Here is a 27,944-nt window from a genome sequence, read left to right on the forward strand (position 1 = left end):
GTGTGGACCAAATTAATTCCTTAGTGATGTGGACACAGAAGAACTTGAAGCTCTCAACCCTCTCCACTTAAGCCTTTGTCACCACACTGGCAGGTCACTGACCTCCTCCCTATAGGTCATCGTCGGTGATCAGGCCAACCACCATTTTGTCATCAGCAAACTTAATGATGTTGAACAGGGAGTACAGGAGGGGACTAAGCATGCACCCCTGAGGGGCCCCCGTGTCGAGGGTGTGCATGGTGAATGTGTTGTTGCCTACACTAACCACCTGGGGGAGGCCCGTCAGGAAGTCCAGGATCTAGTTGCAAAGGGAGGTGTTCAGTCCCAGGGTCCTGAACTTAGTGATGAGCTTGGAGGGCACTATAATGTTGAACGCTGAGCTATAGTCAATGAACACACATTGTCCAGGTGGGAAGAGTGGAGTGCAATAGAGATTATGTCATCTGTAGATCTGTTGGGGTGGTATGCGAGTTGGAGTGGGTCCGGGATGTCTCAGATGATGGTGTTGATGTGAGCCATGACCAGACTTTCAAAGCATTTCATGGCTACAGATTGGAGTGCTACGGAGCGATAGTAATTTGAACAGGTGGTCTGCTTGAAACATGTAGGTATTACAGACTGGGTCAGGGAGAGGTTGAAAATATCAGTGATGACACTTGCCAGCTGATCAGCACCTGCTCTGAGTACGCATTCTGGTAATCCGTCTGGACCAGCGGCCTTGTGAATGTTAACATGCTTAAAGGTCATACTCACATCAGCTACATAGAGCGAGATCACACTGTCGTCTGGTACAACTGGTGCTCTCATGCATGGTTCAGTGTTGCTTGCCTCAAAGCGTGCATAGAAGTTGGGGTTGGGTTAGTGTTAGGTTTACGGTTAGGGGTTAGGGAAATTAGGATTTTGAATGGGAATACATGTTTTGGTCCCCACAAGGACAGTAAAACAAATATGTGTGTGTGTGTGTTTGTGCGTACGTGCATGCGTGCGTGCACAAGCCCATGTTCATTGGTTTCTGTGTGACTCACTCTGTCGTTCCTTGCTTACAGATGAGCTGAGATAGACTGATGGACACATACTCAATACCAAACTGACAAAGTGCACAGTGTGACACCAACATCAAGCACGCTCTGAGCACAACCGACAGGGACGTTAATTCCAATGAGCAAATGACATTACAGGCAAAATACTGTACAGTCCTACATCAAACACATTACATTGTACTGTGTATGTCCCTAATGGCACCCTACAGTACTACTTATGTAGAGTACAGCCCATAGGGCTCTGGTCAAAAGTAGTGCACTTCATAGCTAATTGGGTGCCATTTGGGATGCAGCCATAACATTCTAAATGCATTCCAGGGACATTGTCACTTCTCATCAAACGAGTCTTTGTTTTTTGTCAATTATGTATTTTATATCATTTGATACACATTGAATTAGAGGTAGTCGATACTGTTGTAACTGTACGCCTGACCTCTCTCTGACTGTACAGCCAACGTTGACGCATCATTTCTCACTCCGACTCATAACAGGCCATCACTCCTTGACCATGCCCGCATCCCAAATGGAAGCAGTAGTAGGCAGAGTTAAAACAGCTACGTGTACCACAAAAAAAAGCATAACCTCTCGTTGGAACGTGAATAGACAAGGTCAATATAGACACAACAGCTACTCAAGTACAGCACTGAAAAAAAAACGTTTGTCAATTTGTACTGTTTTATGCAGAGTGGGATTCTTTTTCTGTGCATGTTCACATCGTCTTGGCAGCATGCCACGATGATGTGGTCTTTTTTAAAAGCCTGATAATTGTATGAAGCCTATATTACAACCTTCGGGAATGAACATGATTACGATATCAGATAATAAAGCAGTATTCCCGGTAGAGACGCTGAGTGATGATTAATGCACAGCGATAGTGAGCCAGCGGTGGTTTAAATGAATATACTGTACTTCGACATCATGATCTTGTCCCTTAAAACCCACAAAAGCAGCTGCCTTCAATTAGCCATGAAGTGGTAGCCCTTGAATGTGCCGGGCCTGGACCACTAAAATCAGAACACATTTGCTATTCCCATCAATGCAGCAGATTTAAAAATTGTCGGCAAACTGGAGAAAAAAAAATGTTGTCTCCAAAACGGATCCCTTTTTGGTTTCATTTCAGATCATATAATATATGCCATTTGGCAGACACTTTTATCCAAAGCGACTTAACAGTCATGCATGCATACATTTTACACATGGGTGTTCTCGAGTTTGCAGGCGTCATGCAGGCGTTGCTCTACCAATAGAGGTACAGAAGACCACATATCTATTGCCATGTAGTCATGTAGGTTCACACAGTGTTTTGAGTGATTTCGCTGACATGAGGTGGCTCAATAGAGAAATTCCTGCGGCACGTTCATAGATAAGAGAATGACTGGTCGGCGGTCAGTCATACCTCTCTCTTGACCGTATCAACAAACAGCCTGACAGCAGCAGGGCTAGTTTTCATTTGGGTTGTGTAAACATTGGACGAGCTAGCCAGACCCTGGCCGATACAGCTGACTGGGGATGAGTTCACGTCCAGAGTGAATAAAACCACACACACGTCTGAAATCCCTGCGGCAAGCAATGAGCAAAACAATTCATTAGGCCATCAAATTACAGGAAGCATCTCTCGCTGCCCGTCACATCCAGTCTGAGAGAAAGTAATTGGGGCTTCAAAATGATGGCCATTTCCTGCAAATGGGGGGCAATCAGGCCCCATTACGATACAGTCAGGCTTTCGCACAGCTGTAATGGCTGTAACTAGAGATAAAAGTAATCAGAGGGTATATCAAGAAGAGTGCTGGGACTCATCTCCTTGTCAATCTGGTATACATGTCACTTAGTATAGTGGTTGGTCATAAAAGTGTGTGTGTGTGTGTGTGTGTGTGTGTGTGTGTGTGTGTGTGTGTGTGTGTGTGTGTGTGTGTGTGTGTGTGTGTGTGTGTGTGTGTGTGTGTGTGTGTGTGTGTGTGTGTGTGTGTGTGTGCAGGGCAGGATTACCGACCTGGCACGCAGGGCACTTTCCCCGGTGCCCAGACCTCCTACTGGCCGGGGGGCCCAGATAGCATATTAACACGTATTAAGCAATGGCAAAATGTGCATAATTGCAAGAAATTAGCTATAAAACTGCATGATTTTCTCTCAGCCTCATTGCTAAATGTGAAGACTAGCATGAGATGAGCTATAAAACTGGACATTTTTCTCTGCCTCATGGCAAAACGTGTAGAATTGCAGGATATTTGCTATAATAAAATGGCAAAACAAATTCTCAGCCTTAAGACAAAATGTGTAGAATAGCATTCTAAAACTACACATTTTTCTCTCTGACCCATGGCAAAGTCTGTGTGTGTGTGTGTGTGTGTGTGTGTGTGTGTGTGTGTGTGTGTGTGTGTGTGTGTGTGTGTGTGTGTGTGTGTGTGTGTGTGTGCACCCGTGTGTGTGTCCAGACCCCCAACTTTCAATCTCACCCTCTAACAGAATGTCCTGTAAAGTTTAAACCACTTTAAATACAAACCGCATAAACCCTTGGCCTCAACACTTCAAAATCAATTCAGACACTGTTAATGTGGTGTGCAGGGCTTATCAAGAGGACTGTTGAGAGACAAGAGACATCTGTTGAGACAAGAAGTCATTAACATTAGCATTGGGATTGCGGCAAAAACCCAATGATTCATCTGAAGGGTGAAAAGTCCAGAATAATAACCGCTCTGTGATTTCACTATGCGTTCATAGATGGAGAGGGAACAGGAACACAGTGTGTGGACAGTTAATAACCAAGGGTGGTCAACCGTCTTTTTTTAATAAGTGAGAAATGAGTCTCATACGAAAGCTTAAAAAACATTTTGGAATATTTATACTATTGATAGTATCAATGGTACACTACATGAACAAAAGCATGTAGTGCATGTAGCATCTCATTCATCCAATATGGAGTTGGTCCCCCCTTTGCTGCTATAACAGCCTCCACTCTTCTGAGAAAGCGTTCCACTAGATGTTGGAACATTGCTGCAGGGACCTGCTTCCATTCAGCCACAAGAGCACTAGTGAGGTCGGGCACTGATGTTGGGCGATTATGCCTGGCTCGTAGATGGCGTTCCAATTCATCCTAAAGGTGTTTGATGGGGTTGAGGTCAGGGCTCTGTGCAGGCCAGTCAGGTTCTTCCACACCGATCTTTACAAACCTTTTCTGTATGGACCTCGCTTTGTGCAAGGGGGCATTGTCATGCTGAAACAGGAAAGGGCCTTTTCCAAACTGTTGCCACAAAGTTGTAAGCATAGAATTGTCTAGAATGTCATTGTATGCTGTAGCATTAAGATTTCCCTTCACTGGAACGAAGGGGTCTAGCCCGAACCATGAAAAACAGCTCCAGTCCATTATTCCTCCTCCACCAAACTTTACAGTTAGCACTATGCATTCGGGCAGGTGGTGTTCTCCTAGGATCCGCCAAACCCAGATTAATCCGTCGGACTTCCAGATGGTGAAGGGTGATCCATCACTCCAGAGAATGCGTTTCCACCTTTTCAGAGTCTAATAACGGGGAGCTTTACACCACTCCATCCAAAGCTTGGCATTGCACATGGTGATTTTAGGCGTGTGTGCGGCTGCTCTGCCATGGAAACCCATTTCATGAAGCTCCCGATGAACAGTTATTATACTGACGATGCTTCCAAAGGCAGTTTGGAACTCGGTAGTGAGTGCTGCAACCGAGGACAGATGGTTTTTACATGCTATGCGCGTCAGCACTCGGCGGACCCAATCTGTAAGCATGTGTGGCCTACCACTTTGCAACTTGTTGCTCGTATACGTTTCTACTTCACAATAACAGCAATTACCATTGACAGGGGCAGAAATTTGATGAACGGTGCCACGTTGATAGTCACTGAGTTCTTCAGTAAGGCGATTCTACCGCCAATATTTGACTGTGGAGATTGCATGGCTGTGTGCTCGTTTTTATCCACCTGTCAGCAACTGATGTGGCTGAAATAGACGCATCCACTAATTTGAAGGGGTGACCACATATTTTTGTATATATAGTGTATCGACAATATCAATATGCACATGTATGTATACACATATATATGTATATACATATGTAAATGTGTAATTATGTACTGTAAATTTGATATTTCTGTAATTCATTTAAAAATAAACGTGTTAATGTCTAAACATGTTTTCACTTTGTCATTATGGGGCATTGTGTGTAGAAGGGTGAGAGAAAAAATTATTTGAATCCATTTTGAATTAAGACTATAACACAACAAAATGTGGAATAAGTCAAGGGGGTATGAATATTTTCTGAAGGCTATGGTCCAACAGAGCTGAATCAGTCAGAACAATGGCTGAAATTTTAGCAATATCAATACAGGGTGTAACTTAAAGTTCAATATAGTTTTTGTCACCAATTAGAATCCATTAATCACACATATTAGATTCACTAGAGCACCTTTGACGATATAAACACCATATCAACATAAAAAGATGTCGCCGGAGAAGAAGGCTGACATTTTACGTGCCCCCAGCCGATTGCGTCTTTTTGTTTGTTTACTATTTTTTTAACTTATTTTGTACATAATGTTGCTGCTACTGTCTCTTATGATCGAAAATAACTTCTAGACATCAGGACTGTGAATACTCACCACGGACTAGCAGAATCCATTTTTTCCTTTCACCATTCTGACGAGCCCGACGCAAAGGATATACTGCTTCCTCGGGACCAGGCCCCGATCCCCATGATCTGCGTGAAGAGGAGGTGGAGAAAGAGGGGCCGAAGGACGGGCTGCCTTCTGAGAATTCGTGGCCGATCGAAGAAAAAAAACACTTCTGTCCATTCTGCTAGCAAACGTGCAATCCTTGGAGAATAAAATCAACGAGTTACGCGGAAAGTTAAACTAACAACGGGATATTAAAACTGTAACATCTTATGCTTCACGGAGTTGTGGCTGAACGACGACAATATCAACATACAGCTGGCTGGTAATACGATGTACCGGCAGGATAGAACAGAGGCGTCTGGTAAGACAAGGGGCGGTGGACTATGTATTTTGTAAATAACACCTGGTGCACGATATCTAAGGAAGTCTCGAACTATTGCTCGCCTGAGGTAGCATATCTCATGATAAGCTGTAGACCACACTACCTAACGAGAGAGTTTTCATCTGCATTCTTCGTATCTGTTTACATAACACCACAGTCAGAGGCTGGCACTAAAACTGCAATGAATGAGCTGTATTCCGCCATAAGCAAACAAGAAAACGCTCAACCAGAGGCGGCGCTCCTAGTAGCTGGGGACTTTAATGCAGGGAAACTTAAATCCGTTTTACCAAATTTCAACACAAAGCTCTCGCTCGCCCTCCATTTGGCAAATCTGACCATAATTATATCTTCCTGATGCCTGCTTACAAGCAAAAATTAAAGCAGGAAGCACCAGTGACTAGATCAATAAAAAAGTGGTCAGATGAAGCAGATGCTAAGCTACAGGACTGTTTTGCTAGCACAGACTGGAATATGTTCTGGGATTCTTCCGACGGCATTGAGGACTACACCACACTACATCAGTCACTGGCTTCATCAATAAGTGCATCGATGACGTCGTCCCCACAGTGACCATACATACATACCCCAACCAGAAGCCATGGATTACAGGCAGCATCCGCACTGAGCTAAAGGCTAGAGCTGCCGCCTTCAAGGAGCGGGACTCTAACCCAGAAGCTTATTAGAAATCCCGCTATGCCTTCTGACGGACCATCAAACAAGCAAAGCATTGTACAGATCGAATCGTACTACACCGGCTCTGACGCTCCTCGGATGTGGCAGGGCTTGCAAACCATTACAGACTACAAAGGGAACCACAGCCGAGAGCTGCCCGGTGACACAAGCCTACCAGACGAGCTAAACTACATCTATGCTCGCTTCGAGGCAAAAAACAGAGCTAAGCACTAGCAGTTCCGGAAGACTGCGTGATCATGCTCTCCGCAGCCGATGTTAGTAAGACCTTTAAACAGGTCAACATTCACAAGGCCGCGGGGCCAGACGGATTACCAGGATGTGTACTCCAAGCGTGCGCTGACCAACTGGCAATGTCTTCACTGACATTTTCAACCTCTCCCTGTCCGAGTCTGTAATACCAACATGTTTTAAGCAGACCACCATAGTGCCTGTGCCCAAGAACACTAAGGTAACCTGCCTAAATGACTACCGACCTATAGCACTCATGTCTGTAGCCATGAAGTGCTTTGAAAGGCTGGTCAACGCTCACATCAACATCATCATCCCAGAAACTCTAGACCCACTCCAAGACCCACTCTTGGATACCGCCCCAACAGATCAACAGATGATGCAATCTCTATTGCACTCCACACTGCCCTTTCCCACCTGGACAAAAGGAACACCTATGTGAGAATGCTATTCATTGACTACAGCTCAGCGTTCAACACCCTAGTGCCCTCAAAGCTCATCACTAAGCTAAGGACCCTGGATCTAAACACCTCCCTCTGCAACTGGATCCTGGACTTCCTGACGGGCCACTCCCAGGGGATAAGGGTAGATAACAGCACATCTGCCACGCTGATCCTCAACACAGGGGCCCCTCAGGGGTGCGTGCTCAGTCCCCTCCTGTACTCCCTGTTCACTCATGACTGCACGAACAGGCACGACTCCAACACCATCATTAAATTTAACAATGACAACATTGGTAGGCCTGATCACTGACAACGACAAGACAGCCTATAGGGAGAAGGTCAGAGACCTGGCCGTGTGGTGCCAGGACAGCAACCTCTCCCTCAATGTGATCAAGACAAAGGAGATGATTGTGGACTACAGGAAAAAGAGGACCGAGCCTGCCCCCATTCTCATCGACGGGGCTGCAGTGGAGCAGGTTGAGAGCTTCAAGTTCCTTGGTGTCCACATCATCAACAAACGGACATGGTCCAAGCACACCAAGACAGTCGTGAAGAGGGCACGACAAAACCTATTCCCCCTCAGCAGACTGAAAAGATTTGGCATGGATCCTCAGATCCTCAAAAGGTTCTACAGCTGCACCATCGAGAGCATCCTGTCTGGTTGCATCACTGCCTGGTATGGCAACTGCTCGGCCGCAAGGCACTACAGAGGGTAGTCCAAACGGCCCGGTACATCACTGGAGACAAGCTTCCTGCCATCCAGGTCCTCTATACCAGGCGGTGTCAGAGGAAGGCCCTAAAATTTGTCAAAGACTCCAGCCACCCTCGTCATAGACTGTTCTCTCTGCTACCGCACGGCAAGCGGTACCGGAGCGCCAAGTCTATGTCGAATAGGCTTCTAAACAGCTTCTACCCCCAAGCCATAAGACTCCTACCCAGACTCTTTGCATTGCCCCCCCACCCATTCCCCCTCTTTACACCACTGCTACTCTCTGTTGTCCACTATGCATAGTCACTTTAATAACTCTACCTAAATGTACATACTACCTCAACTAACCAGTGCCCCCGCACATTGACTCTACATCGGTACCCCACTGTATATCGACTTGCTATTGTTATTTTAATGCTGCTCTTTAATTACTTGTTACTTTTATCTATTATTCTTTTCCGTATTTTTGAAAAATTGCATTGTTGTATTCGGTGCATGTGACTAATACAATTTGATTTGATTTGAAAGACAATTTGACAACGTAAATATCTGGACTAATTTTTATTCTATACTAGCCTAGTCAAAGATGTGCTTTAAAAGTACTCTCTAAACAAGTGTGAATGGTATTGACAGTATCCCCTACAGATGGGACCAGGGTTATTCGATCTGTTTAAATTACTACCCAGTCTCCATCGCTCCCAGGTCTCCCACAGTTAAAAAGCTGAAATCACTACTTTCATTCATCTGCTTGCTCTGCTCTCATATTTAGCCTCACATTGAAGTGTTTTGTCATTTATTTTCAGGACAACCAGGGCTACAAGTATAATACGAAACAATTTGACATAAACAGTTGCATTCATGACTTTTCTTGACAAATGTCAATAAACAAATATGGTCCGCTAAACCTAAACCTGATACAGATATTGTTTTCTCAGCGGCAAATGAATATCTAACTAGTCAGTGACAACGGTGTGGAGTTTGGAGTTTGTGACAGCAACTATGTGAGCTTATTACAGTATTACAGGCACTATGTCCCGGGATTTCCTATGATCTTCTATGTAAAAGAACCTCTTACCTTCTAAGGACTCTGGTTACATGTGAGTGTCCGTGGGTCATAGTAGCTTGCAGCTCAAACCGTTCAGACTTTACAGACGTTTTTGTGAGAATAACCGTATTTGAGATCTGCTCGTCTCAAAAACACAGCCCTAGTGTAAACCCTGTCAATTACAGACTAATGGTTGGTGTCAGCGGAATAAATAGACAAATGCAATGCAACAACAGCAGTCTATAGCTCAAGCACATGTTTAAAAGGGGTTAGTCCAAAACGTGGCACAAGAGGTTGTTGTTGGTGTTAAAAACCTGTTGACTGCAGCCTAATTGGTGCAATATCAGCTGATGCTGTCAGCTGATGCAACACTCAGGTTTCCTGTCTGAACCGGCTGCGCTTGATTTGAGTTTAATCAGTGAGATGAACAGAATTCCTTTTCCGGTTCCACTGAAAGCCTGAAGGTACATTCGGTGCAGGAAATTGAGCAGCACATTGAGAATATGGTTAATAATGGGTATAACGGCCAGTGTGGCTAGCTGTCCTGGTTTGTTTGGTTCCCCAACGATGTGGATCCTTTTTTACATTTTTACCCCCCTTTTCTTCCCAATTTCGTAATTACGATCTTGTCTCATCGCGGCAACTACCCAACGGGCTATGGAGAGGCAAAGTTCGAATCATTCGTCCTCCGAAACATGACCCGCCAAGCTGCTACTTAACACCCGCTTGCTTAAACCGGAAGCCAGCTGCACCAATGTGTCAGGGGAAACACCATTCAACTGATGACCGGGGTCAGCCTGCAGGCGCCTGGCTCGCCACAAGGAGTCACTAGAGCGCAATGATCCAAGTAAAGCCCACCCTGCCAAACCTTTCCCTAACCCGGATGACGCTGGGCCAATTGTGAGCCTCCCTATGGGACTCCCGGTCACGGCCGGTAATGACACAGGGATCGAACCCCAGGCTGTAGTGACACCGCAACACTGCAATGTAGTGTCTTAGACTGCTGCGCCACTCGGGAATTACATTTTCTAAATAGGAAATAATGAATGTGCACCTTGTGTAGGTTGGATGATTCTAAGGGGGAGAATGCCTGGCTTCAAAGATTGGAAATCTCCAAAATGAACATTTATGGGTTCAGTAAAACAAGGTTTCCATGAAATTGGATTATAGTAACAAGATAAATAAATAATCAAATTGTGCCCTATAATGTATGCTCTTTTTTCCGTAAATGTACAATTCTATACACATTACTACAAAATAGAAGGAAGAAAATCTGTTTTGTTTGTTTGTTGTACACTTTTGACAGAGCACATATTTCAAAAATTCCACTGCTGATTTAGTAATGTTCACATAATGATTGATTTGTTCTCTGCGTTTGAGAGAGGATCAGTCATGATCTACATCCAGGTATTATAGCTACTGCAAAAGCACTATCTTCATCTCCAATGTCAAAGCTGTCTCTGATTTGATTACACGCATGGTGAACAAACTCATCAGTCAAGACGACGTGCCAGAAAATGTCTGGTTTTTAGGACATTTCACATTTAAGCAGCTGTTTAAAATTAGTTCCTCTTGAAGTTGACTTTTTTCAATATGTAATTTGGAGGGGGAGAAGTTTTCTGAGGGCTCATTAAGGTAATTGCTTTATCTCTCTGAGTGGCCTTGAAGGCCTTGCCTGTCCTGGTGTGATATTGGGGAAAATCCCTCAACAGTGGCTCTGTGAGTAACGTCCCAGCAAGGCTGAGTCACCCAGGGGAGAAGCATCCACCTGTCTTCCCACTAACTCTGGGGTTCTTTGTCAATATTCCTTCCTCAATCCCTTCAGTCCTATTTTCCCGTCCTCTCTGACTACACCTTCTCAAAACAGTGAGAAGCGAGGAGAGGATTCACGAAGAGAAAACACGACTTGTAAGGTCCTCAAATCCTCTATACGAATCCATGTAAAATGTCCAGAAGGCAAGGGGAGAGAGGACACAAGGATAGGACACAAGGAATCAATGAAGGACTATTGAGGAACAGCCAGGGGCTATGTTCCTCACAGTCCCAGCAGCAGCAGCAGCAGCCAGTCATCAGCCAGGCAGTATGCCGGGCCCATCTCCATCTCACACACCTTGTGGCAGACGACACAGGAAACATCCCAGTAACCTCGACTGCCCCCATCACATCCCAACAGGAGCCACGTGTGTGTGTGTGTGTGTGTGTGTGTGTGTGTGTGTGTGTGTGTGTGTGTGTGTGTGTGTGTGTGTGTGTGTGTGTGTGTGTGTGTGCCTCAGAGTTGCAAAACTTTCAATCATTTTTATGTGTAGGAATAGCAGTAGCGCACCCGAGAGATAAAACAAATCTATCAAACAGATCAGTGAAGCGAATCAATCTGGCAGAGCCCTAGAAACAACTCAGAGAGCGTAACACAGCGTCTCTTCGCTTCAATGTTTAAGTGTTGAGGCTCAAGGTCCTTGAAGCATAATGTGTCTGTTTATTGGCCATCTCTTATCTGTTCATGTCAAGGCCAAGTCACATATCTACCAGAGAGTTCAGTTAAGAAAAATATTTAGGACGATTTGTGTATCATGTACCATGATACAGTACATTATGCTTACAGTGTGCTCAGGTCTCCCCCTGCCCCCTCAGCCCTGCCCCCTCCTTCTCTCCCTGGAAGAATGATTGTGCTTTCTTAACTTCCAATTTGTTCAACTTAGTGGCAATTTACGTTTAATGCATGCAGAAGCAATTAGAGTGCTGGCAAAGGCTCAATCTTGCAATTTGCTGGTGCAGTCATGATGTAAATAATGTAAATATATTGCCTATGTGGAATTATTCAGCCTCTACATAGCCTATAAATAGTTTATTCTGGATTTGTCTTCAGTTTACTAAAATGTTTGTCTCGAAAATTGTGGGTAGACATTTTCTAAGCACCTACAAATATTGTATCATATTTTGCAAAGAAGTGTTCTTATGTAAATGTAATTGTTTCCAGTAACTGCAGTTATGCTAAGTCAGGGTCAAATACTGTAGATGGCTCAGCTTTCAAAAGAGAGTAGAAGGGGTTTTATTTCCATATAAAATTGATGTTCATTATTAATCATGACAAACCGCAAGTAGACAAAGACTGTCAAGTACATCCTGGCTCTCTAAAACGCCAACGACATGCTCAACTTTCAGTCTACCCTATACATCAGTCGAAGTACTGGCATAAATTTCCCCTCAAAGCGGTATATAGAATTCAAGTGCCTAAGGTAAATGGATTCATGGTCTACTGGAAGCGACAGACGACGGTAAATACTGTGACGGAGTGAGTGATGCAGTCATTGGCCTTAGTTGTACTGAATGAGTCCATATGCGTCTCAAGGCAGCGCCTAATGTTGAATTGTGATGTGCCACAGGGCCACAGGCCATGGTCTTAGAAAAACCGCTTCCTGTTCAAATACCAAATCGGTAGCCAATGACCTCGATAATCTGTCCTTGAGACATGGCGCAGACAGAGATTGTGAAATCATTTGACCCCCAGAGCGGCCATTACCTGAAACTCAGAGGAGGCTGTCTTGTCAGCAGTCTAAGCCTGACCAGACATTCATAAAGTTTGTCAATAAACAGGTACATGTAGATAATGAGGGAACTCCTTTGCTATGACTAATTCAATGTGTTGGTCCAGCCTTGTGAAAATAGCAGATGAGAGATCTGGCACAAACAAATAGCTTTTTCTCTCTTATCAACGCAAATATGTTAGACATGATAAACCCTTTAAAAGGGGTGATGGACTATCTGAGCATTTCCTTTGTGTCTTTTTTTAATTGGATGATATGCCTCGTAGACTTCAGAACAACAACAGAGTGGCTGTGTCATTGCTCTATTGAGACATGAGAAATCGAGCACCTAAACATCTAAGTACATATTCTCATTTCCTTCTTTGATTTGAATGTAATCCAAGAGCAAGCACAGAGAATTTAGTTCGTTCCTAGAGATAATGTATTGCTATATAATTAAACATTCAATATAATACCTCCCCTGATTTAGGAGGGCTAATTATTTATATCACTTTAGCATACACTTTAACACTAGAAGAGCTAAGGCAGTCATTCTGACTGCATATTCATTTCAAATGGAAATATCTCTGCAATTTTTAAAGTCATGCAGCCCTCCGTCCTTGACTTTTTCTAGATAATTATATTTAAACACACATATGTTGTTCGAATTTCGATATCACAAACAGAATTTGTGTCCTACAGAATCACATGCAGGTAAGACATTTTGATTTCTGTATAGTATCAGAAATTCTGAGCTTTCCCGAAACACTTACCTTTGCCAAATAACTCTCAAAATCAAAAAAAATTAGCTATATTTCAAAATATAATTTTTTCCAAGAATAACCAGTGTTCTCCACACGTGAGCATGGGGAAACAGATCACCTACAGTAACATAAACTAATGAAAAAACTATTGTGTTCTTTGAAATATATACACTACAGTTCAAAAGTTTGGGGTCACTTAGAAATGTCCTTGTTTTTGAAAGAAAAGCAAATATTTTTGTCCATTAAAATAACATAAAATTGATCAGTGTACTGTAGACATTGTTAATGTTGTAAATGACTATTGTAGCTGGAAACGGCAGATTTTTTATGGAATATCTATATTGGCGTACAGAGGCCAATTATCAGCAACCATCACTCCTGTCACGAACGTCGTCTTGAAAATGACCGGACCAAGGTGCAGCGTGGTCAGCGTACATTTTTTCTTTATTTTTTAAAATGTCGCCAACAAAACAATAAACAACAAAAACGAACGTGAAGCTCCGTAAGGCTAACGTGCATTTAAACGAAGACAACATCCCACAACTAAGGTGGCAAAACAGGCTGCCTAAGTATGATTCCCAATCAGAGACAACGATAGACAGCTGCCTCTGATTGGGAACCACACTCGGCCAAAAACAAAGAAATATAGAACATAGAATTTTCCCACCAGAGTCACACCCTGACCAAACAAACATAGAGAATAAAAGGATCTCTACGGTCAGGGCGTGACAACTCCTGTGTTCCAATGGCACATTGTGTTAGCTAATCCAAGTTTATAATTTTAAAAGGCTAATTGATCATTAGAAAACCCTTTTGCAATTATGTTAGCACAGTTGAAAACTGTTGTTCTGATTAAAGAAGCAATAAAACAGGCCTTTTTTAGACTAGTTGAGTTGCAAAGAAAAGACATATCTCAGACTGGACAATAAAAAGAAAAGATTAAGATGGTCAAAAGAACACAGACACTGGACAGAGAAACTTTGCCTAGAACGCCAGCATCCCGGAGTCCCCTCTTCACTGTTGACGTTGAGACTGTGTCACGATCGTCAAAGGTAGAGAGTGAGGACCAAGGCGCAGCGCGTGAAAAGAACATCTTCTTTTATTTAGAAGAGAACAAACACAAAACGAAACCACTTTACAAACTAACAAAATAACAAAACTGACGAACGTGAAGCTAAGCATGAACTAGTGCATACATGCAACATAGAACATCGACATAGACAATTCCCCACAAACAGCTAAAGCCTATGGTTGCCTTAAATATGGCTCCCAATCAGAGACAACAATAACCAGCTGTCTCTAATTGAGACCCAATTCAGGCAACCATAGACTTTCCTAGATACCTACACTCAACCATAGACACAGCTAGACTTCTATACTAAACATAAACCCAACTACTCTAATAAACCCCCTAAACCTTACAACCACCCTAGACACTACAAAAAACACATACATTCCCCATGTCACACCCTGACCTAACTAAAATAATTAAGAAAACAAAGAATACTAAGGCCAGGGCGTGACATAACCCCCCCCTTAAGGTGCGAACTCCGGGCGCACCAGCACATAGTCTAGGGGAGGGTCTGGGTGGGCGTCCGTCCACGGCGGCGGCTCCGGCACTGGTCGTGGTCCCCACCCCACCATAGTCACTACCCGCTTACGTAGCCTCCTCCAAATGGCCACCCTCCACATTAACCCCACTGGATTAAGGGGCAGCACCGGACTAAGGGGCAGCACCGGACTAAGGGGCAGCACCGGACTAAGGGGCAGCACCGGACTAAGGGGCAGCACCGGACTAAGGGGCAGCACCAGGATAAGGGGCAGCACCAGGATAAGGGGCAGCACCAGGATAAGGGGCAGCACCAGGATAAGGGGCAGCTCCGGACTGAGGGACGGCAGCTCCGGACTGAGGGACGGATCCTGGCTGGATGACTGCTCTGGCGGATCTTGGCTGGACGGCTCTGGCGGATCCTGGCTGGACGGCTCATGGCTGGCTGACGGATCTGGCTGCTCATGGCTGGCTGACGGATCTGGCTGCTCATGGCTGGCTGACGGATCTGGCTGCTCATGGCTGGCTGACGGATCTGGCTGCTCATGGCTGGCTGACGGATCTGGCTGCTCATGGCTGGCTGACTGATCTGGCAGATCCTGGCTGGCTGACTGATCTGGCAGATCCTGTCTGGCTGACGGCTCTGGCAGATCCTGTCTGGTTGGCGGCTCTGGCAGATCCTGTCTGGTTGGCGGCTCTGGCAGATCCTGTCTGGTTGGCGGCTCTGGCAGATCCTGTCTGGTTGGCGGCTCTGGCAGATCCTGTCTGGTTGGCGGCTCTGGCAGATCCTGACTGACGAATGGCTCTAGCAGCTCCTGACTGACTAACGGCTCTGACGGCTCGGGACAGACGGGCGGCTCTAATGGCTCGGGACAGACGGATGGCTCAGACGGCACTGGGGAGACGGATGGCTCAGATGGCGCTGGGGAGACGGATGGCTCAGATGGCGCTGGGGAGACGGATGGCTCAGATGGCGCTGGGGAGACGGATGGCTCAGATGGCGCTGGGGAGACGGATGGCTCAGATGGCGCTGGGGAGACGGATGGCTCAGATGGCGCTGGGGAGACGGATGGCTCTGGCCGGAATAGGCGCACTGTAGGCCTGGTGCGTGGTGCCGGAACTGGAGGCACCGGGCTAAGGACACGCACCTTCAGGCTAGTGCGGGGAGAAGGAACAGGGCATACTGGACCCTGGGGACGCACATTAGGCCTAGTGCGTGGTGCCGGAACTGGTGGTACCGGGCTGGGGACACGCATCTCAGGGCTAATGCGGGGAGCAGCAACAGGATGCACAGGACTCTGGAGACGCACAGGAGGCTTGGTGCGTGGTGCCGGAATTGGTGGTACCGGGCTGGAGACACGCACCATAGGACGAGTGCGTGGAGGAGGAACAGGGCTCTGGAGACACACTGGAAGCCTGGTGCGTGGTGTAGGCACTGGTGGAACTGGACTGGGGCGGGGAGGTGGCGCCGGAAATACCGGACCGTGCAGGCGTACTGGTTCCCTTGAGCACCGAGCCTGCCCAACCTTACCTGGTTGAATGCTCCCCGTCGCCCTACCCGAGCGGGGAGGTGGAATAACCCGCACCGGGCTATGTAGGCGAACCGGGGACACCATGCGTAAGGCTGGTGCCATGTATGCCGGCCCGAGGAGACGCACTGGAGACCAGACGCGTTGAGCCGGCTTCATGACACCTGGCTCAATGCCCAATCTAGCCCTACCAGTGCGGGGAGGTAGAATAACCCGCACCGGGCTATGAACACGTACAGGAGACACCGTGCGCTCTACTGCGTAACACGGTGTTCGCCCGTACTCCCGCTCTCCACGGTTAGCCTGGGAAGTGGGCGCAGGTCTCCTACCTGCCCTAGGCCCACTACCTCTAAGCCCCCCCCCAAGAAATTTTTTGGGCTGACTCACAGGCTTCCTACCGCGTCGTCGTGCTGCCTCCATTCGCCGGTATCCCTCCTCACACTGCGCCAGAGAATCCCAGGCTGGCTCCGGCACTCGCCCTGGGTCAATCGCCCACCTGTCGATCTCCTCCCACGTAGTGTAGTCCATATTACGCTCCCATTTCCATTCCTCCTTGCGCTGCTCCTGTTGCCGCTTTTCACGCTGCTTGATCCCGCACAGGTGGGGAATTCTGTCACGATCGTCAAAGGTAGAGAGTGAGGACCAAGGCGCAGCGAGTGAAAAGAACATCTTCTTTTATTTAGAAGAGAACAAACACAAAACGAAACCACTTTACAAACTAACAAAATAACAAAACTGACGAACGTGAAGCTAAGCATGAACTAGTGCATACATGCAACATAGAACATCGACATAGACAATTCCCCACAAACAGCTAAAGCCTATGGTTGCCTTAAATATGGCTCCCAATCAGAGACAACAATAACCAGCTGTCTCTAATTGAGACCCAATTCAGGCAACCATAGACTTTCCTAGATACCTACACTCAACCATAGACACAGCTAGACTTCTATACTAAACATAAACCCAACTACTCTAATAAACCCCCTAAACCTTACAACCACCCTAGACACTACAAAAAACACATACATTCCCCATGTCACACCCTGACCTAACTAAAATAATTAAGAAAACAAAGAATACTAAGGCCAGGGCGTGACAGACTGGTGTTTTGCGGGTACTATTTAATGAAGCTGCCAGTTGATTGATTTGTGAGGCGTCTGTTTCTCAAACTAGACACTCTAATGTACTTGTCCTCTTGCTCAGTTGTGCACCGGGGCCTCCCTCTCCTCTTTCTATTCTGGTTAGAGCCAGTTTGCACGGTTTTGTGAAGGGAGTAGTACACTGCGTTGAACGAGATCTTCAGTTTCTTGGCAATTTCTCGCAAGGAACAGTTTTCATTTCTCAGAACATGAATAGACTGACGAGTTTCAGAAGAAAGTGCTTTGTTTCTGGCCATTTTGAGCCTGTAATTGAACCCACAAATGCTGATGCTCCAGATACTCAACTAGACTAAAGAAGGCCAGTTGTATTGCTTCTTTAATCAGAACAACAGTTTTTAACTGTGCTAACATAATTGCAAAAGGGTTTTCTAATGATTAATTAGCCTTTTAAAATTATAAACTTGGATTAGCTAACACAACGTGCCATTGGAACACAAGAGTGATGGTTGCTGATAATGGGCCTCTGTACGCCTATGTAGATATTCCATAAAAAATCTGCCGTTTCCAACTACAATAGTCATTTACTACATTAACAACGTCTACACTGTATTTCTGATCAATTTGATGTTATTTTAAATGGACATAAAATGTGCTTTTCTTTCAAAAACAAGGACATTTCTAAGTGACCCCAAACTTTTTAACAGTCATATACACTGCTCAAAAAAATAAAGGGAACACTTAAACAACACAATGTAACTCCAAGTCAATCACACTTCTGTGAAATCAAACTGTCCACTTAGGAAGCAACACTGATTGACAATAAATGTCACATGCTGTTGTGCAAATGGAATAGACAACAGGTGAAAATTATAGGCAATTAGCAAGACACCCCCAATAAAGGAATGGTTCTGCAGGTGGTGACCACAGACCACTTCTCAGTTCCTATGCTTCCTGGCTGATGTTTTGGTCACTTTTGAATGCTGGCGGTGCTTTCACTCTAGTGGTAGCATGAGACGGAGTCTACAACCCACACAAGTGGCTCAGGTAGTGCAGCTCATCCAGGATGGTACATCAATGCGAGCTGTGGCAAGAAGGTTTGCTGTGTCTGTCAGCGTAGTGTCCAGAGCATGGAGGCGCTACCAGGAGACAGGCCAGTACATCAGGAGACGTGGAGGAGGCCGTAGGAGGGCAACAACCCAGCAGCAGGACCGCTACCTCCGCCTTTGAGCAGGAGGAGCACTGCCAGAGCCCTGCAAAATGACCTCCAGCAGGCCACAAATGTGCATGTGTCTGCTCAAACGGTCAGAAACAGACTCCATGAGGGTGGTATGAGGGCCCGACGTCCACAGGTGGGGGTTGTGCTTACAGCCCAACACCGTGCAGGACGTTTGGCATTTGCCAGAGAACACCAAGATTGGCAAATTCGCCATTGGCGCCCTGTGCTCTTCACAGATGAAAGCAGGTTCACTCTGAGCACATGTGACAGACGTGACAGAGTCTGGAGACGCCGTGGAGAACGTTCTGCTGCCTGCAACATCCTCCAGCATGACCGGTTTGGCGGTGGGTCAGTCATGGTGTGGGGTGGCATTTCTTTGGGGGGCCGCACAGCCCTCCATGGGCTCGCCAGAGGTAGCCTGACTGCCATTAGGTACCGAGATGAGATCCTCAGACCCCTTGTGAGACCATATGCTGGTGTGGTTGGCCCTGGGTTCCTCCTAATGCAAGACAATGCTAGACCTCATGTGGCTGGAGTGTGTCAGCAGTTCCTGCAAGAGGAAGGCATTGATGCTATAGACTGGCCCGCCCGTTCCCCAGACCTGAATCCAATTGAGCACATCTGGGACATCATGTCTCGCTCCATCCACCAACGCCACGTTGCACCACAGACTGTCCAGGAGTTGGTGGATGCTTTAGTCCAGGTCTGGGAAGAGATCCCCCAGGAGACCATCCGCCACCTCATCAGGAGCATGCCCAGGCGTTGTAGGGAGGTCATACAGGCACGTGGAGGCCACACACACTACTGAGCCTCATTTTGACTTGTTTTAAGGACATTACATCAAAGTTGGATCAGCCTGTAGTCTGGTTTTCCACTTTAATTTTGAGTGTGACTCCAAATCCAGACCTCCATGGGTTGATAAATTTGATTTCCATTGATCATTTTTGTGTGATTTTGTTGTCAGCACATTCAACTATGTAAAGAAAAAAGTATTTAATAAGAATAGTTCATTCATTCAGATCTAGGATGTGTTATTTTAGTGTTCCCTTTATTCTTTTGAGCAGTGTATATAATTTTTGTATTATAATGTTACCCAAGCCCTTCATAAATACAACCAAATTATAATTGTTCAGATAGCATATATTAAATGTATTTATTAGATTGGTAGAATATTGCCATCAAAATGGCTGCTCATTGGCGTAGTAAGGGGGATAGCGAGGCCTGGCAGTTTAAGTCTTAAAACAAAGTTATGTTGAAGTGTTTAACTTCTTTAATTGAGACACATCTAATTTCCCTAACCAAGTTAATATTTTATTACATAAAATGTACTTCACAGATTTTGGACTGACATGGTGAAGTGCGACATAGCTGGAAACATTGCTAAAAAAAAACAAGATCTTGTCGAGAGTTACAAGTCAAACTGACAGACGGTATAGACTCACATTGTGGCGTTTGGAGTCTCCTCCAAAACTTTTGGCTCAATTCAGGAGAGACGGACCACAATAGAAGTAGCTTACCTGGCCCCGTTGTGCTCTAAAGAAAACCCTGGGCTAATCGTTACCCTATGTAAGATCCTGAGGTCTGTCAAGGTTTAAGAGACTTCTGTTCAGGCTATCGAGTGCTCCACTGGAATGACGAGCTCCCAGGAGCCGAGTCGACAATGACACCCCGTAACCATAGTAACGGGCAGGAGCGGGACTAGGACTTGCGAGTGCGTAGGACTCTCGATTACCGCGTTTAATTTGTCATGGAATGAAGATGGTGCCGCCGTGTAAAAACCCATCAAAACCTAACCAAGTGCTCCCCTTTCCCACAGCCACAACCCGTGTCCATGCATAATACCATCAGAGTCCAATACCACAAGCCATGGTTTATGTAACCTATGAAGAAGAAGTTACAAGTAGGCTAAATGTGGTGACTTTGCAAGAAAAAAAAGAAAAAAACTTACTCAACTGTGGTGGCTAGTAAGTTTGTGAAGGCTAGACATTTCTCCTGCGAGCTGCACGACTTAATTAACCTGCTGAAAGACTTGAGAGAAGGAAAAGGAATTCAAAAATATAGCTTCTGTTCTACAACAAAAGAGAGAGAACCACTGCCAAACTATTTTTGAAATTAAATTAAATCAAAGAATGCGGCTATATGCCCTTTATTTGCCAGGGTGATAATAAGGACCCTACTACTTGATTATCTTCTATTTTCTCATCTTATCTCCTCTCATCCCTTCAGCTTGCGAGTCAGACCAGAGAAGGAGTTGGTTCTAACCAGACCTGGGTTCAAATAGTTATTAGTTAGTTAAATAATATCTTGAGCATATTGATTGAGCCTGATCTGGTATGCCAGATGGGCAGGGTTTACACTTTCGGGACTACTCCATTGGTTCCTTTGCGCCAGACAAGCTTAATCAGGAGCAGCAGAAGTATTTGAAAGAAAAACACTATTTGGAACCCAGGTCTCGTTCGTCTAACTACTCCAAACACTGATGAAGCCGGCCTGTATCTCATGCCCTTTGTTCCACTTCTTCTATGTTCACTCTCTCCTCTCTTCTTTCTCTCTCATCTCTGTCCTAATGAAACTCATTTCTAGTCTTATACAAGCACCATCCTTCCAAAGGAATTCGATTTCAATCTTGCTGACGCGGTGGTTAGCCAGCAGCCCTCAAGAAATGGCACCACGTACTGACTCCTCATCGTAACAAACTACACCGCATGATGAGGGGAACAGGTTTGCCCACGCCTCTCACGACCCCTTTCTCAAAGACACAGTGCCCTATACCATGATTCAATATGACTGCTGTGAGCTGTACACACTAGCGTCATTGCCAAGTCATGGGCTTTATGAATACCATATCAATTATCTTCTATAACACACTGCCATTAAAGTGAGTGAGAAGGCGACAGCCTAATAGATGGCACGTTGATTGTACAGGTTAAGGTCTTTCCCAATAAAGTATAGGCATCTGGCATTCATTCTCGTTAATGAAGATGGTGAAGTCGATATCTGCTGCTGTGCGCAATAGGGATTAGCTTCATGTTAGCATCGGTAGCATTCTTCACTGGGATATTCGTTAATAATGAAAGTCGATGGTTACTTATTCGCTTGTGCTCAAATGGTGTGTCTGCAATGTAAGTGATATCTGATGAATTCTCACAGAGAAATAAAAAAACATCTCTAGGCCTACCACATAATATTGGATTTTATTAATCATACAATTATTTTAAGTGCTCTTTAGTTGTCCCAAAAGGACATTAATAATAATGCCCACAGCTGATTAACGAGTATGGTTTTATAAGATGACACTTTATGGTAGATCTAATGTGCATTGTTTTTATTTTCTGAACGGACTTTGTTTTAATGCACATTTCCCATGCATTGAATTCATTGGAATAACCACATTCCCGTATTTCCTTCAGAGGTGGGATCTGTTGTCTGATCTTTTACTTTTTTCTTTCTTTTTTAAGTCCATGGCCAAGGAAACATCTTCATAGACAAATAGCTGTAAACGTCCGCCATGTTTGCATCAAGGCATACCGTGAGCTTTCATAAACATTATGTTGACTTAATGTCTCAATCTGAAAAGTTCATTTATAGAAAAGCGTGACTATAAAACATGGAAATCATAACCCAGGGCCTGTATTCATAAACACTCTCAGTGTATGTGCTGATCTAGGATCAGTTTTGCCTTTTAGTTCACAATGGAGAAAAAAATGCATTGACAGGGGGGGAACTGATCCTAGATAAGCAATCCTACTCTGAGACCGTTTATGAATACAGGCCCAGAAGTCTACACCAAGGATCTATGTTCAACTGCACACAAAGCAACAACGCTATGAAAAAACTGAAAGCTTTTAAATAAGTTTGGTTTTGAATGTAACAGGGATGAGCGTATCTTTGGTAATCGGATGAGAGATGATTTTTGAAAATTGGGTGGGGATGGATACTTAAACTTGATACCAAAAAATAAATAAATGTGGATATTAAATAATAAGTGTGAATATCGGTTTCAAGGTTTTGTAGGATCCTAGCTATAAGTTATATTCAGATTTCTTTAAACAGCCACTATTAACCTCCGCCAACTTGAGCCACACCATGCTTAAAATCAATGGAAGTGAACTTCCCCTTTAATATTGCCTATCTGAGAAAAAAATTAATATATATATGTTTGACTTGGCCCAAAAATTCCTGTAAACTACCAGATGGTTTATTTAAACAGGATTTGGAACACAAATACGGTAACAAAAAGGGAGTTGGAAAACAAGTTACCCTGACTTTCACTGGCAGCAAGATGTGACAGGAGTAAGATTAATGGACAAAATGTACAAAATGTTTTCTTTTATTATTTGATGCCACCAGTCTGGACATTGTTAAATTGCACTTCTCAGAGTGGGTCAGTTTCTCTTTCCTTCTGCATGTCATACATCGACAGGTCCTCTGCACTGATAGGATAGAGACTGCTGGCACACTGGGGTGAATTTGAAAAGTATTACCTCTATTCCTCGTATTCTCTCTCTTTGCATCCTCACACCCTATTGGAGGTGAAGCTCCCAAGGTCCCTCCCATCTGACCTTCTCCTTCACTGGGTTTTGTGAAGGAGGCAATGAGATAAGAGGAATCATGCAAAGACTACTGAGATTCACCCTTCGACTCCCCAGCCTCCCAATTGTTTTCCCTTTAGTTTGGAGGCTAAGACTCTTAATCTAATGCTCTGAGGTAAAAGCCAAAACTCTGGGGATGTTTATTGTCTTGGATGACACTGTCCGTCCTGGGCCGGAGAGAGGTTGTGCTCCTCTGACATTTCCCGGATTTTCCCACAGCTGAGGGAGGGAGTGTGGTGGGAGGTGAGGGGGGATGTGGGTGTCTCCTCCTCCTCCTCAGTAAGATGGTGTCCCAATGCTCCTGTCATGGAAGTTGTCACCTTGTTTTAGGGTTCTGTGTGGGCTTCTGTGTGGGCTTCTGTGTGGGCTATTCAGAGGTTTTTGTTCAGTAAAGCTGACAGATATTCACAGATTTTTCTTGATTGTTTCTTGACTGTCCTCCTGCATTATTTGATTATGTGCAATTTTACAACCAAAAGGGACTATTTTGCCAGAAATTCTCTTTAGACTACAGCTGCTAACAAATCTATTTTTTATTGCTGACTAGAACAGTTAATATTTTGAAGCTTATAGTACTTGTGAATGTTATATTTGGAATTTAGGTGTCACACCAGACCTACTTAGGTCATAATACAATGCTTTTAGTTTGAATTTTTAGTTTGAATTAGAACAACAAACAGGTGCTATGCCCTTTTGTAAAAAACTGTTGCGGTTCTAGTGTTACGTGAAACTACAGATCTAGACACTTTTCGGTTGAGATGACAAACCGCAACAGTTTCTTAGCTCTCTCACAAAAGAAGCAACTGTTCATCAGCAGTGCAGCTTCTCCGAATTGAATCCATAGCCATGTTGCGATCTTTGGGAAGCTTTAAGCCCGTGAAGGCAGGAATACGAGTCTGAGAGTGTTTCTTTAGTGTATGTGAGTGTCTTTATCATCTCCGTCTCTAGTCTACTCTGGACCGTGGGTGGACGAGCCAAGCTCCGACAACTTTATCCAGATGAATGGGCTCTAAATGAGAGCTGCTGAAAGAGCTTTTAAAACTCTTGGCACCCAATGGTGTGAGAGAGACGTGAGCGACATGTTGATCTCGCAGACTGAAATGTCGAGACTGCACTGTCTGCGCTGGTATCTTTCTGTCTGTCCGAGAGACTGAAAGACAGAGGCAGAGGGTCTGAGGGAATGGACATTACAGCGGCAGACCTGGGTTCAACAAGTGTTTGTTTATCTTTCTAATTCTTTTATCCATTTGATTGAGCATGCCCGGAGTACCAGATGAGTGGGTTTTGCACTTACGGGGCCATTCCATTGGATTCATTGCACCAAAGAAACTCAATCAAACGCAGCGGAAGTATTTGAAAGAAAACAAATACTATTTGAAACTAGTTTGCATGGTCTGCATTTGTGTCTGTTTGTCTGAGCGGCAGAGGGAATGGAGAACATTAAAGTACCGTGGCCCTGTAGAGAGGTGAAGACAGACAGACAGACTCAGAACAACGTCCAGACTTTCTGTTACCCCTGTCATAATTCAGTTATGCATATGAAGACAGAAGAAGTGATCCAAATGAAACCAAACTGGGCTTTAACCGAGCGGGCGTATTGTTTTTGATGTATCCAAATGAGGCCCTTAGACAAGGAATGCTCATTTGGAATGTATCGATGAAGTATTACAAATATATTTGTTGGAATTCTATTGATTGAGGGGTTACATCTATGCCAGAGTTAACTAGGGACATTTTTTGCTCCAGTTATACCAGATATTTAAAGGATCACATAGTTTACTGTGCCTACACAGGGGGAATCTGGGTGATGACCATTGAGAGCATGAAACCCATGACCATTGAAACCCATGATCAGGTCCATTACTTCCAACCAGTCGAAAGAAGTGTCTTGATTGGTTCGGACAGATCCTGAGGTGAGCTGTGGTCCAATGAACCTGCAGCTTGGACGTAACATTGTGCTCCCATAAATCCTTGTATTTACCCGAGGGCTCTGTTTTTGGCAACAGAGCAGTGCACAGGGTAGCGGGCTGTGGCATGACAAAAGGTCCCAGGTTAAAATACCAAAAGGGACACTGACTGTTACCCTATAACACTTTAAACCCAGTGCTTAACCTGCACACTCAATGAGCATTCATCAGTGGAGAAGGGAAACACGTTGAGTGTATGTTACGCCGGATAAGGACGTCAGCACAGCAAATCAATTATAACAGAACTCAAGTCCAGACTGACCAAGCGTATTCCTTAGAGGAACGGCATTTGAAAAGTCTTGCTGTTCTAATCTACAGATATATTTTTAGATCCGCTGCAGTCTAGACATATTGCCGGTGAAGGATTCTTACCAGAAGCGTTTAGAAAAAGAGTACTATTTTTTTAAATCTTCTTCAGGGCACTTGAGACATTATTATATAAATGCACCGAATAAGTAGGGATATTTGGGTAAGTCTGTCCGTGGGAGGGGAAAGCAATCAGGTGCTAAACCCTGCCTCCCTTTGTGTTTTCCAACATGTTTCTTTGATTTAAGAGGGGAGACAAAGTGAGGATGCCGATACACTATGGCACCAATAAAACTCACTCTGTCTCTCACTCTGTCTCACACAGACTTTCTTTCCCTCTCCATAAACTACAGACACTCACCCTCTCCCTTCTCCAGTCCTCCCTTTGCTCTCTCTCTCTCTGCTCCTTTCTCTCTCGCTCTCTCTCTCCATAAACTACAGACACTCACCCTCTCCCTTCTCCAGTCCTCCCTTTGCTCTCTCTCTCTCTGCTCCTTTCTCTCTCGCTCTCTCTCTCCATAAACTACAGACACTCACTCTCCCCCTCTCGTGTCTTTCCCTCTTTCTCTCTCTCTACCCCCTCCCCTGCCTTTTCCCCCATGAAGTACAGAGGGCAGGGATTAGCAAGCTACTGATGAAAAGAGTGAGATGCATCTTCTCCTGTCGTGACTCATAAATATAAAGATAAAAAGACTACTGCAGATAGGATCTTGATTTGATCACTCTTTTGTTGCGGAGAAATGTTTACTGTGCGGCAGGAAATGCAGATGAGCTTCGTGATTTGCATACATTCACTGAAAACCCTCACTAACAGTTGTATTAACAGTATTCCACTTTTCATGTAGCCTCATTTCGACCAGCTAATCGCCTAACCACTGATCAAGCAATGTTATGGACTAAATGTTCAAATCCTGTTGCTGCAGGATACTTTTTCTGCGACAATACAGGTCAAATTAAGATCCTACATCTGTACACTTCAGGCTGGCAGAAAGGTGGCCCCTCACACCGTGACAAACTCTGTTTTTCTCCATAACAGATCAATGTTTGATGGCTCCACTTGCATCAGGTGAAGAAATGGTCAATGTAACCTCCAAAAACATGGAACGCAGGTTGAAAGTCACTGGGTAACTTTTATTGCCAGTAGTAATTGAAGTCTGTTACCAATTCCATATTGCCATAGCTGGGTTGTATTCACAAGGAACCGAACAGAGGCAAGCGGACCAAAATGGGGAGGGACTACCTGAACAAACTTTTGTTTTTGTTGAAAAACGTTTCGCTACGTTTTTCACCAATGAATAGGACCCCTGTTTGCAATGTTTCGTTCCAGCTGGAATTAACATGTTGAATAGATAGAAATATGATGATAGGATAAACGTGATATACCTCAGTGTCTTATGCTTAATTGGTTGTATACATTGTTTTATTGGACTGTCCAGGTTTATGCTGATTAGATTAGATGAGACTGAAGACCATTTGTAGAGTGGATTTGGTCCAAACGGTTAGCTGTCGGTGTGATCTTAAATGCCTCACACTTGTGTCTGTGTCAAGGACACGAGGGCTTCTTCATAGTTGAAAATGAGATACCACGGACAAAGTTTTCCAATCTGAATAGTTTCTCCTCTGACTGCTAATTCACATAATAGGGAATAAAACATATTTCCTTTGTGAGAGATTTCAATGGATGCACACACACACACTGAATCTCCAATCTCCACTGAGTTGCCTGCGGCTAAAGCTACAGCCAGCAGAAATAACCAAGGATGGACCATGTCCACACAGGACCAAAAACTGTCATGGCAGACCCACTCAGACCTCTCCCCTCACTGCTCAAAAACATGGAGATATAAGCGACCAAACAAAGAACTGAGTATAGCCACGGAGTACGGGGCTAAAAACGGAAACGCTATTCACTTTCCGATATGTTCCTATCTGCACTGTTGCTCTGCTTTATTATTGAGTAAAAATAGTATAACACATTTAGAACACGTCACCATGTTTTGCAGAAGTCTTCAAAGGTCTTTGGCGCAGGATGAAGAGAGGATAACCCTGCACCCAAGCTCCAGCTCCAAATAACCTGCTTTGAAGTCTCTAACCTAGGTGGCAAAGGGGAAGCAGGTAAAACTGTTCCATTCTGCTAGAACCTCAACTTGGACAGTTGGAATGGGACTTTTTGATGCTAAGAAAAGCTACAAGAAAACACCTAACTCAAACACTGTGAT

Source organism: Salvelinus namaycush, chromosome 42, assembly GCF_016432855.1.
Source record: "Salvelinus namaycush isolate Seneca chromosome 42, SaNama_1.0, whole genome shotgun sequence".
Taxonomy (NCBI): domain Eukaryota; kingdom Metazoa; phylum Chordata; class Actinopteri; order Salmoniformes; family Salmonidae; genus Salvelinus; species Salvelinus namaycush.